Source organism: Cibotium barometz, chromosome 38 (assembly GCF_041138505.1).
Source record: "Cibotium barometz isolate CiBa-2024 chromosome 38, ASM4113850v1, whole genome shotgun sequence".
Classification (NCBI taxonomy): Eukaryota; Viridiplantae; Streptophyta; class Polypodiopsida; order Cyatheales; family Cibotiaceae; genus Cibotium; species Cibotium barometz.
In genome coordinates this window covers 36,541,751-36,554,998 of record NC_141083.1, presented here as the reverse complement: position 1 = coordinate 36,554,998, position 13,248 = coordinate 36,541,751, and positions in this window count along the sequence as shown.

The window sequence follows — 13,248 nt, the reverse complement described above, 5'->3', positions numbered from 1 at the left end:
ATGTGATTGAGGAGTTCAATGTTGAAGAAGAGAGGACGCTCAGTTTGACGGTTGATATTGAGGCAGTTAGAGAACAAAACAATGATATAGGTCAGCTTGTGATTGAATCAGATGACTTCTCCCCCATCCCGATGCCATTACTCCCCTCCTACCAAATAGGAGATTCAGAGTATATATTGCTGACAGACATACAACATGTATTTAACTTAAGGGAGGACCATTGCATAGCTTTCATAGCCCAAAATCTCGAGGTCGATGATAATTTTGTAGATGATGATGGGATAGATAAGTACTTACTAATGGACAGCCATGTGAAAGACACCGAGTTCCTATCTGCTGCAGCAACACTAAAGATGATCTATGCTGATGCCCTTAAATATGAAGGAAAAGATGCCACAGAGGAAGAGCTACAAGAAGCAAGGGAAAGACTGAATATTACCAACATGGGAGGGTTTAGGGATGTGCCAAGTAAGTCAGCGGAAACCGTTCCTAGTTCGAGCACTAATTTATGGCAAGATGCCTTGCTTGAAGCAGATGAGAACCAAGAGGTTAGTTTTTTTTTGTTGTGTTTTCGTACTTTGTTGCGGATTTGGCTTTATCAACTTTGTCCTGAAATGTTTGGTGATGTTGTTTCTGGCTAATGCTCCTTTATTTTTTCAGTTGGAAATATATGAAGACACATTCCTCAAACGTGCTTCAAGCAAGCGTATGGCGGGATTGGGCCACGATTCGACACTAGGAACATATATACATCGCCTAAAATTCCCTCAAATTGTGATATTTCACGCTAGCTTCTCCAAGGACAATGCAAGTTTTCCTCTGATGGCGATAAAGACTCTATCCAGGTATTTAGGTGGCTATCACTTAAGGCTGAATGCAAACAAGGCAATACTTCTGGAGCGGCAAGTAGTTGTTCAAATTTTTGGAGAGGGACCTGGAGTATATTCGTTGAGATGATGTAAATATTATTTAACATATGCTGCTTACGGGTTGGCATGTGGAATCACAAATCCTAATCTGTTGAGTGATTGCAGGAAGAAGCATCTTCTTAGAACAGCAAGACCAAAGGTCCCTGTTGTGCCATTGATAGAGGATGAAGAAGATGATGCAGAAACTTCATCAAAAAAGGCTCGGCTGGGGGAAGTCTCTGCTCCAGATTAACAGATTTAGATTGTTCCAGTTGCTAAGAAGTTTCTTCATATTTCTCAATACTCTTCTTGCTTACCATTAAAAACTATGAAATGTATATATATTGAAAACATTTATATGGGACATAGATGAAAGCTCTTGTTCTTTTAAAATCTTTCATAGTTACATCATTGTTTTATAATATGTATTTCAATGATCAATTTTCTTCCACACTCTGCCCTGTCTTTGTCGTTGTCTTAGCCATTCAGCATGATTCTGCTTTCCCTATGAGGAGACATATATTGATCGTCTTCGTTCAGCCTGCATCTTTCTTATTGCACATGACACAGCTGATTCAGACTGTTTGATCTTCACATGAGCCCTCACTTGAATCCGTCGATACCACCACTGACATAGTTGCTTCATGGGATTACTTTTCTTCATTCCTCCTCCATGTTGAGTGGCCCTTTGTGATAGGCACAACGTGCTTGCCAATGAGATCTTTCCATGTCTTGGGTAGACCAAATCCCAAGGCTTCCAAACTCTTCCGCAAAAAAAGTCCATGTGCATGCAAAATGTGCTACAAATGCTCAACAACAACAAGACATTTAGTATCGTACAATATTTTTTGAACAACAAAAAAAACTCAAAGCTGTAGGCTTTCAAGTAATAACCATGTATTGTGTCAAGTTTGTTGCACCCCATACCTTTTCATAGCTAGTGTATAATTTCTCAACATCCCCATCTTCAAACCTTGCTTTTTGCAACAAAGGTGCTAGGCGATCAAGTGCCAACCACGCTTTGGCCTTTGCCACCCTTGCTTGTCTTGAAGAGCCTCGATCAGGTACAGCTGCATGAAGCTTCCTCCACACCTCAAAATCTGTACCCAGATGACCTCTCTGGGTATGATTAGATAAGAACTTTCTGGCTTTTACACCTCCAAAACATGGTTTGCTACTAGGAACATTTCCGATCTTCCCTGATTTTCTTAAGTCCTTCTCAATCTTCACTTGACCACAATGTAAACCTGCATCTGAAAGTACTTGCTCTATTTTTTTTATAGTTCTTTCACTCTCTAATGCTGGTTTCATATTCCATGAAAATTCGATGTACATGTAGACTAGTTTCTCAATTATTCTAACCAGCGCATGCAAAACACAAATATGAACTCTGATCAAAGGGATAGGAAGAATTGGATCCCAATTAGGATCCACTCCTGGAGCATCACGATTTGGGGCTTCACGCCTATTACTGATTGCATTTAGGCATTTCCATTCTCTCTCTTTTCCTCCTTTGGAGACACCTCGTTTGGTCATGCAATACAGGCAAGGATACTTGGCCATTGCTCCTTGGGAAATACCAAACATGCATTTCAAGGTTTTAAGATCTGCAACTAGGTGCCATTCAACCTCATATTCACTATATCCTTCTACATAAAGCTTTTCACCATTCGACTGCTGCTGGATAGTGGAAGGAAGCTCAGTCTGGTTAAAGTACCACTTTAGAATTTCATGGGTCTCTGTTGGAACCTGTTAACACAACAACAGTTAAATTGTCTACAACATCATAACAAGAGGATAGCAACATAATATTCTTTTTTTTAAAATGGATAGCACGTCACCTCAAATGCAGCCAGCCACCAAATCTCATTTTCGGATTGTACACTAAAGTGCTTCTCATCAGCATTACTGATACTTGCATCCAAAGCTCTATTCATTAAAGTAATGCTAACCCTTTCCAGCTTCTGTCCTTTGATCACCTCACTCTCATCAAGTTTTAAAACAAATTTCAGCCTTCCATTGCACTCATGTACACTGATGTCATAAAATTTCACCATAGCCATTTGTAATTTCCGAACATCCATAATGAAATTGTTGAACTCTGTAAGCTCTATGATTTTTTGTTCCCCGCTCTTTTTAGTCACTGTCAATGTACTAGACACGTGACAAGGCTCTCCAACAAGTTCGACCATTCCCAAGTTGAGAATATTTCGAGCTTTGTTCACGTGAAATGGTTTTGGAATGGAAATTACTGTTTTTTTTCCAAGCTTACAATTGAAACCCTCTTTAACTTTATTAAACATCTTGTAAGACTTGTGCTTATACCAGCCATGTCACATGTACCTTGTGCATCTGCAGGCGTGAATGCTTCACTCACCTCCTGCAAGGATTGCTTTGCTATGTCTGATCAAAGTCTTGCAAACTTAGGATGCTATATTGCTGACTCCACGATGTCTTTTGCCAGAACTTTGCCAAATATATCAGAACCTTGCTCTTTTGGACCCACAACATCTGTGACCATCCTGAAGCAACAACGATAGCTATTTCAGTGACCATCTGTGACCATCCTGAAGCAACAACGATAGCTATTTCAGTCCATCATTCATCTAACTATACCACCCCCACACCCAATCCCCCATCTCCAAAAAAGGAACTAAGAATGAAAATGAAAAGTGAGTGCTCAAAGAAATTTAAGCTCAAAGAAATTATAGATCCCAATACCTGCAAGCTTTTACACGACGCTTCCATTGGCCACCTCCAACATTGAGTTCTTCCAATGGTTTGATCTGTCTCTTGCGTAATCAAGTACCCAATGGCGTGTCTTTCAAATATTGTAATTTTTTGTTGAACTTTTCAAGTTGTTTTCGAAGGTGTGCATTCTCACTCTCCAATGTGAAATTGTTGATTTCTCAAACTGCCAAAATTTCATTCTTCTCTTTAATAGTGTCCTACATCTTACAAATAGTCTGCTGCAAATGATCAAACTGTTTTTGTAACCCAGCACAAACTTTTGCTTTGTCCTCGTTTGAAGCTTGCAAAGCTGTTGTGATTGATGCCAAGTAAAAATTCACACCTTCAAGCATTTTTATTCTTGCATCTCTATCACTCAAATGTCTTTCAAAGATACTTTGACATTGGCCAAATAGTCTTTTGCAATATCCAAGCAATCCATTTTCACCCTCACACACAAACTTGAAGAAACTTGTCAACCCAAAGAATGATGGAGATTGAGAGGAGGTTGGATCTGGTGGGTAAAAACTACCATCCAACCATAGGTCCATATTTTTCTTTCCTTCATTTCGAAGCTCAGTAATGTGGGCTTCGCATGCTGGCCTAGACCAATTTCTCTTACAGCAGGGAGCATAATCGGGTTCTACTTGGAAGTGGATGTCCACCTTTTTCTTCTTTTGCTTCAGAGGTTCCATTGCATTGTTCTGTGCTTTAACAACACCAAAAAGCATCATGAACTCACACTTAAACCAAAAGAAACCAAAGATATTACACTTATCTCCCGTGAAGATGATTACTTCATTAAAACCAAAAGACAACATCACTAAATAATACCTCCTTGTCCATCAAACAAACTTGTTGGTATCTTGGATGAACCAAAATGTACAGAGTACTTGTAAGCACAACCCTCACCTGAAAAAGGTAAGAAATGGGATTGTTATTCATGCACAAGCAGGTATGGCGCATGAAGAACAAATACTTTTCCATCCTTTTTCAAAACTTGCCGCCTTGAGAAGAAGAGAAAATCAAAAACCTCCCGCTCAAAATAATTCGGATTTGGAGTGGTTGTGGTCGTGGAGTCGGGAAGACAATGAGGGAGACAATGCAAGATGATGGGTTGCAGGGAGGAAGTTCGGTTCAAGTTTGGTTAGCAAAGTTGGCTTTGTTACATTTAAAAGTGTAATGAAGAAAGAGAGTGGTGTCTTTTTTCAATAAAATAAGGCACCATAGTGGCAAAGTTGGCTTCGTTACATTCAAAAGTGTAATGAAGAAAGAGAGTGGTGTCTTTTTTCAATAAAATAAGGCACCATAGTGGGAATAAAAAACTATACTTAAGAGGCATTGTTTTGAATTAAAAAACACCCTACATGTCAGTTAATGGAATAAAGAACTCAAAAATGATGCACGTACCCTCCAATATTATATGTGGGTTTATTGGCTTGCTTTGTCCACATTACCATCCCAAGGGATCTCTTACAAGGCCCCTTTTTGAGTCCAAATTTTCCCTAATGTCACTCACTGGTCCACAGATTTTGCATGTAGACTTAAAGATCTCAACATGTTGGATCGGGTCCCTGTCCCCTGAGAAATTTTGTACGAGCTTGGAAATGATGTGTGGCTTCATTTGGAATGGTTTGGATTCTAGAGCAATGCCTAGTTCACTAACCATTCCTCGGCCCATTTTCGCGGCCATATTTAACAAATCTATCCTTGTGGCCGCATTAAGATCTACATTTGGATCCACCATTGGTCTTTGAGGAGCTACTCCCCCCTACCTAGACCTCGTCCTCTTCCTACATTGGCTCTTCTAGGCATTTCAGGTCTATGGGTAACGGCCACCTCATTTTAGTCTGGCTCATTTATTAGCAGCCTCTGTCCATCTTTGTAGAATCAAGAGCTCCATGTCCTGCAAGAACGTGGGATGATTGATCATTTGCTCTATGTCTTTCTTTGTGTACAGGCGGTCCTCAACTTGAACAGTTTCCCTAGGTAGGTCGTCTCCTTCATTTTGGGTATCAAATCTCTCTTCCACTCTTGGCTCTTCATTAATGGGTTCTAAATTTGGGTTGGCTCCCTCAGCCTTGTCCATTTCCATATTATTGGGGGCATTCCTAAACATTTCTAGTTCCTTGCCACGTGACTGAAATGGATCTACCCTTTCCATTTCCTTTTGTTCTCGTCAAGTATCGAGCTCTTATTTCCTTAAGATCAATGCTCGCAATTGTTGCTCTACTTCATCCCTCTTCAAGTTTAATTCTAATTAACTCAAATTTAGGAATTTTGGAAAATATGCACAATTTTGGGACAATTCTTTGTTAGATCCAATACAATGTTTACTGTGCGATATGCAAGATTTATTATTGGATGTTCTCAACAAGCATTCTTTGTTAGATCCAATACAATGTTTACTGTACGATATGCAAGATTTATTATTGGATGTTCTCAACAAGCATTTGAATAATGCGATATGATTTATATACTATTGTACATTTGTAACAAGTGTATATGATGTTGGTGGTGGGATGTAAATTTGCCTGAACACACAAACACACACATGTACACCAGGAATTAAGCTTGTTTATATCACATAGCCTCCAGTTGACCATCAAACACAGAAACTTTAACAAAGAAAGGATATTCAATGTAACTTTAAGTTGTAAGAAAGTCTAGGTGATAGAATTAAAAAGATCACCATCTGTATTGAATCAAAATTCTTGAACAATGGGTGAACCATAAATCTAAAAGCTTAAGAAAGCCTTACAATCTGAATAATGATCGAACTATGAGTTTGGTAGCTTCATACAACATTGCTAAAAGATTACGAAGCTAGTTGCCCATATGCTAACAAATCATTCTTGCTCAAGTGCACTTTCATTTTGATTCAATTGATTATGTTTGGCCTTCAGTATTATAGCCTTTGGAATCTTGATTTTCTCTGGAAGTCGTCCACCCTTGGACTTCCATGCCCAAATGATGCAGCTAGTATCTTCCCAGTGCTGAGGATCATTTCTGTTCTCTCGCCAATACTTGTTCCAGCAATCCTTATAACCTCCACATCACTTGCATTCTTCTTCTTTGAAATTGGTGCCCAATATTGTATCTGAACTTGTAGGTAGTTTATCGAGTTGTTGTTTTGATCAACATCACTTGTTGTCACTCCCAACCATATTGGGTAATTTGCATCACAAGGTTGTACAAGCGAAAATCTCCTTTAGACACATCAAGAGTCAGGTTGAACTCTTCAGCAGGTTTGTTGCGCATTGGACCACAATAATGGTCCTCATTTACATCAAACCCTTCATCTACATTATCCTCCACTTGAAGGTTAAGAGGCTCAGCTTTTTCGCATACACTCCTTGGCCAAAAGTCATAAAATCCAATGTCTTCCCTTGCACTAGGGGTTTGCATGTTTAGCATAAGATTCTCCCAATAGGCAAGGACCGGATTGATCCACTTAGCATAATCACTTTGGTCTCCTTTCTCTTGCAAGTGCTCTTTCCACCAATTGACATGTTTTTTAAGCCCTCCACAACCTTCTCATTTTCCTTAACATACTCAAAGGGTGGCAATACTTTTGGAAAACCTTCAGGAAGCTTGGGTCCTCCCTGGTCATTTCTTTTCCATAACTCTATACCGCTTTCTGGTAACCAATCAACATTTTTGGGGTGTACTTTGTATTGCATCAAAGGTATTCCATTACTCATATAAAACCTGAATTGTAATGCCTTTGAATGTCCAATCAAGCTATCGGCTCCATCATGTAAGCATCCCTTGACAAAGCCTTTGAAGTCTGCCACCTTTTGTAGGAGAAAGGGTGCTGGATGCATGCTAACACACTCATTAAAGATCTTCATCAAATGTGGAAATGTGAAAATGGTTTGTTTCCTCAACTTCTCAGAGAAGCGACTGAACAATGCATCAATATCTTCATGAGTATGACCAACCATAAGAAAACCAAGCTGCACCATGTCAAACACTCCTCGTGCAACCAATAGGGATAGATAGGCAAATACATAACGGTTCTTATTTTAAGAATCACAATTGTCAAGTTGCAACAACATCCTTGGCAATCTCTTAAAAAATGTCCTTGAATTTGATGGCATTAAACTTGAGGCATTTCCATTGCACCTATCTTGCACATATGTGTTAGTATGAAAGACTGACTGCAAATGTGAAGAACAATTTCCCTCTATATCCACATTTGTTTCTGTCTGTGCATCTGCATCCTCAATGCTCTGCTTGCAATATGCATTTCTCTCCTTCAGTACTTCCATATGCTGATACAGGGCCATAGTAGACAAAACACAATCAAAAAGATCTGTTTGTGGTTCAGCATCTGAGTTTTGTCAGCTCAAGTCACCATACATGTGTTGCTCTCCTCTTTCTAAGTTTCTTAAACATTTTGAGAGAGATGAAATTGTGAAGTTGGGATCACTTGGCCATAACCCCAAGGCAAAGTGACCATAAGCTGTTTGTCCATGTCCATGAGTGAGCATTCCTGTTAAGTGTAAGATCTCGATCTCCACCGCGCAACGGATTCGGGGTACTAGCAGCGGAAGTAGCACATCGTGCGCGGGTAGGGGTCTCACACTTGAGGCCTCGCCCACGAATATCCGGACAAGAGACTAATCCATCAGTTTGTCCAAAACCGAAACCGGAAAAACTTCCTTTACCCGAAAAGCACGGGCGATTCCACCAGGATAACTCTTTACTCTAAGTAGTCAAGATCATTACTGATCAAACTGATCTGACTGCACCTTTAACGGTACTTGGTCAAATCAAGGAAGAAACTTGCACTTGGATCATTGGGATCAACGCTCTTTTCCCCATCAAGAGGCACAGCCATTGATTCCTATCCATAGAACAATTTCTATCCGGGATTTACTTCATCTATCGTAATAATAGAAATTAAATCTCGATTTACGGATCCATCAGTCCAGCCTAACCCCATCCAGTCCCATGGGTTAGCCAACCGCCCAACCACTGTAGTGATGGGATCCAATTAAGAATTTGGTTAGGTTTTGTCCCGGGTACCAAGGAAAAGAGTTCCAAGGCCCCCTAGCCGGAAGTTCATGCAAACATAAAACTAGTCACACCAGTTACACACCCAATATGAAATTGCCTTTTTCTTAGCATCAACTAGCTTTAAAACAATCCTTTAATAAAACCATTATGTCACTGATGACAATCCTCAAAGTCTCTGGTTGAATCCTTATTTCCAGTCATTCTTTCATCGGTGTACTTATGGCATCATTGGCAACCAGAACGCTCACCACTTGTTCTCTCAGGGGCCTTTTTCATAGTTCCTAGCTCATAGTAACCGGCAATATATTCATATAATAGAATGGAATCTCCGTGGAAGATCAGCAAGATCAACCCACAGATCCATATAAAAGAGCCATGGACTCATCCGTTTGAGGACCAGCAAGGTCAATCAACCAGATCCATGCCCGGTTCAGAAAACAACTCTTACTCCTTGTTCCAATATCTTCCACGACGCACGTGTGGGCATCTTCGGCGACCCAGAGCCCGAGCACCGTATGGTCAGCACCCTCTAGGATCCTTCGCAGGCGACCTAGCGCTTCACTCATAGGCCGCTTCCTTGGTCCCTCATCCACCATACTACCGGAAGCTCACCATTTAAATCGAACCGAGGCTGGTCAAGACCTCGATCGACCTTGCTACGCGAGACACCCTCCATTGACTCTCCGTCAGCAGTTGCAACTTTATCAGTTCGGTCTTCATGACAATCCTCAAGACGGTCAAAATGCTTCTCCAGCATTCTTGACATAAAACAGTCATTTACAAACAGTCACAAAATACAGTTTCTATAACGAACTCTTGTCTTTCCATATTATCCACTCTCGGACCACATTACTTATTCCACATTCCATTCAATGTGTACTCGTTCTCATCCATTCACTCATATAGACTACACATTATCTCACATACACCTTCATATTCATTATTCTACATACATATCCATGTTCGTACGTCCACATCATACATCCAATTTCACATTCATACATACGCATCTACATGCATACATCCACATCCACATTCATACATCCATACCTCCATTTCCACATCCACACATCCATATTCATATTCATACATCCACATTCACATGCATACATCCATTTTCACATCCTCATTCATACATCCACATTTACATACATACATCCACATCCGTATCTACATCCATACATCCACATCCACCTCTTAATTCACATTCACATCCATACATCCACATCTACATACATACATCCATTTTCACATCCTCATTCATACATACACATCCACATACATACATACACATCCGTATTTACATCCATACATCCACATCCACATCCACATTCACATTCAGACATATACATCTACATGTATACATTCACATCACATTCATACAACCATATTACATCCATTCTCGTCCTAACACATCCCATATACATCTTAACACATCCTAACTCATCTTAACACATTCTATCACATCTCATACACATCTTATCACATCTCATACACATCTTATCACATCTTTTCACATCTCATACACCTCTTATCACATCCTATCACTTTCCATACGCATCTTATCAAATCTTATCACATCTCATACACCTCTTATCACATCTTATCACATTTCATATCTTTTTTAAGAGAATTCTTATATTTGATATAAGATTTCTCTACACATTTATTTATGCATAAATTCCATTTAAGGAGACTAACACTTTCAAAATAAAAATCAATCTTTTATGCATCTTCTTATGCATATGCATCTAAGTTATGCATAAAATCCATTTATGATGAAAATCACACTTTTAGTATAAAAAGAATATCTTTTATGCATACCTCTATGCATGAAATCCAAATATGATAAAAGTAACCCTTTTATAATAAAATAATCAACTTGTATGCATACCTCTATGCATGAAATCCAAATATGATAAAAGTAACACTTTTATAATAAAATAATCAACTTTTAGGCATACCTCTATGCATGAAATCCAAATATGATAAAAGTAACAGTTTTATAATAAAATAATCAACTTTTAGGCATACCTCTATATGCAAAATATGATAAAAGTAACACTTTTATAATAAAATAATCAACTTTTATGCATACCTCTATGCATGAAATCCAAATATGATAAAAGTAACACTTTTATAATAAAATAATCAACTTTTATGCATACCTCTATGCATGAAATCCAAATATGATAAAAGTAACACTTTTGTAATAAAATAATCATCTTTTATGCATACATCTATGCATGAAATTCAATTATGCTAAAAGTAACACTTTTGTAATAAAATAATCATCTTTTATTCATACATCTATGCATGAAATTCAATTATGCTAAAAGTAACACTTTTGTAATAAAATAATCATCTTTTATGCATACCTCTATGCATGAAATTCAATTATGCTAAAAGTAACACTTTTATAATAAAATAATCATCTTTTATGCATACCTCTATGCATGAAATTCAAATATGATAAAAGTAACACTTTTACATTAAAATAATAATCTTTTATGCATACCTCTATGCATGAAATCTAATTATGATAAAAGTAACACTTTTATGTTAAAATAATAATCTTTTATGCATACCTCTATGCATGAAAATCAATTATGCATAATATAAAAATCAATTTCTCTATGATTACAGGATGATAATTCCTAGAATATGGTAGGAAGTCCTCTTTTCATGCTTTAAATGAAATTATTTTATGCGTAATTTTTATAAAAATTTTGCCATAGCTCCGCTGCTATGACTGATAAATCTCAATTTTTCTAAGGGATAAAGCTTAACATTAAGAAATAATTAGAATGATCCCTAATTGGATCAATATTCCATAATGGATTGAATCATCAATATTCATGAAATACATAAACTAAAAGCATAGAAAAAAACCATTAATTTGGTCTCAAGCATAGATTAATCTTGGATTAAAGAAAAGCTTCATGAAAATCTTCATTTGGATTGAGAATGGGTCATGAGTATGACCATTTCTTGAGTGAGAGAGAGAAATTACATAAAAACCATTAGAATTTAAACATAAATGGAAATTTATGTAATTCTTTACTATCATTAATCAATTAACTTCAATAGCATTCATCAAATTATGTAACTCTTCACTACTATTCCTCAATTAACTTCAATAGCATTTAAAAACCATACCAATTAAGCTTCTCAAGCTTGAAAGGGATTGAGAAGAGAGAAACATTGTGAAATTATAGAAAAGATCAATATTCACTATTTACCTTACAAATTGCTTGATTCTTTGTTCACGGTAGAGGCCCCCAACCAATCAATTGGTTAAGTATGTTGATGGAGCCACCAATGGGGATTGAAGAAAGAGGGAAGCTCCAAAAACTAGTGAATTATTAATGAATTCATAGTTCTTGGCTTAGGTGGAGTAGAGTAACGATGCATAAACACTATATATTTTTCAACAAGGGGGAGGCTTCTATTTACAGGAAAAATTGAGCTCCTAACCAAACAAACTGATTCTAGAATTTTCTAAATCAGTTTGGTCAATATTTGACCATTTTTAGGTCAGTTAAGCTAACTTTTTGGAACTAGACTTGAATGAGGAGAGAGGAGAGATGAAATATCTCAATTTTTATGAGTTTAAAACTCATTCAAGCATGTGAAATATGCACGCCCTTTAAAGAACTCCCCTTCCTTACATATGTGTCAAAATGGAATCATTATACCCAAAATATCTCATATTTTTAATATTGCTCATAGCTTTTTACTAATAAACCTTGTACATTTTCAACTCTTCATCTTATGTGAAATATGCACCTCCTTTAAAGAACTCCCCTTCCTTACATATGTGTCAAAATGGAATCATTATACCCAAAATATCTCATATTTTTAAATGTTGCTCATAGTTTTTTACTAATAAACTTGTACATTTTCAACTCTTCATCTTATGTGAGCATTTACTCATTTTTGGATACCCAAAATATCAATTATTTCTAATATTGCTCATAGTTTTTTACTAATAAGCCTTGTACATTTTCAACTCTTCATCTTATGTGAGCATTTACTCATTTTTGGGTATCTTCTTTTACAAATTGGATTTATCTCCTCCCTACACATGGATTGATGCTATTGGCCCATAGGAACCTTAATTGGACCATAATCCAAAAATTTCTGAAAATCTAGACCCTTAGGCTAAGGTCCTTTATACCCATTTCCAATTAATTCCAATTATACATTGGAAAGTTCTTTTTGAATTTTTGTTTCAAGGGAACTTATTTTAATAAGATGAGATAATTTTCTATCCAAAAATATTAAAAATCTGAATATTCTCTCTCTAGAATATTTTCTCTCTCTAGGTTAAAACAGTTAGAAACAAGTCTTTTATATTTCTGAAGAGGGATTGATTACAGGGGAAGATGCTGGACATTTTGAGAGGCTGGGGAGGAATCTTACATTCTCTCCCACTTGAAAAATGCGAGATGCCCTCATCTCGCAAACTGGGGGGTAATTTCGCAAGATGCACAAGTATGAGACTGAGAGAAAATTTTTAATTAAGATTAATCACCAATTAAAAAAGTCTCAAAGAGAGTAAGGGTCAAGACAAGAACAAGAT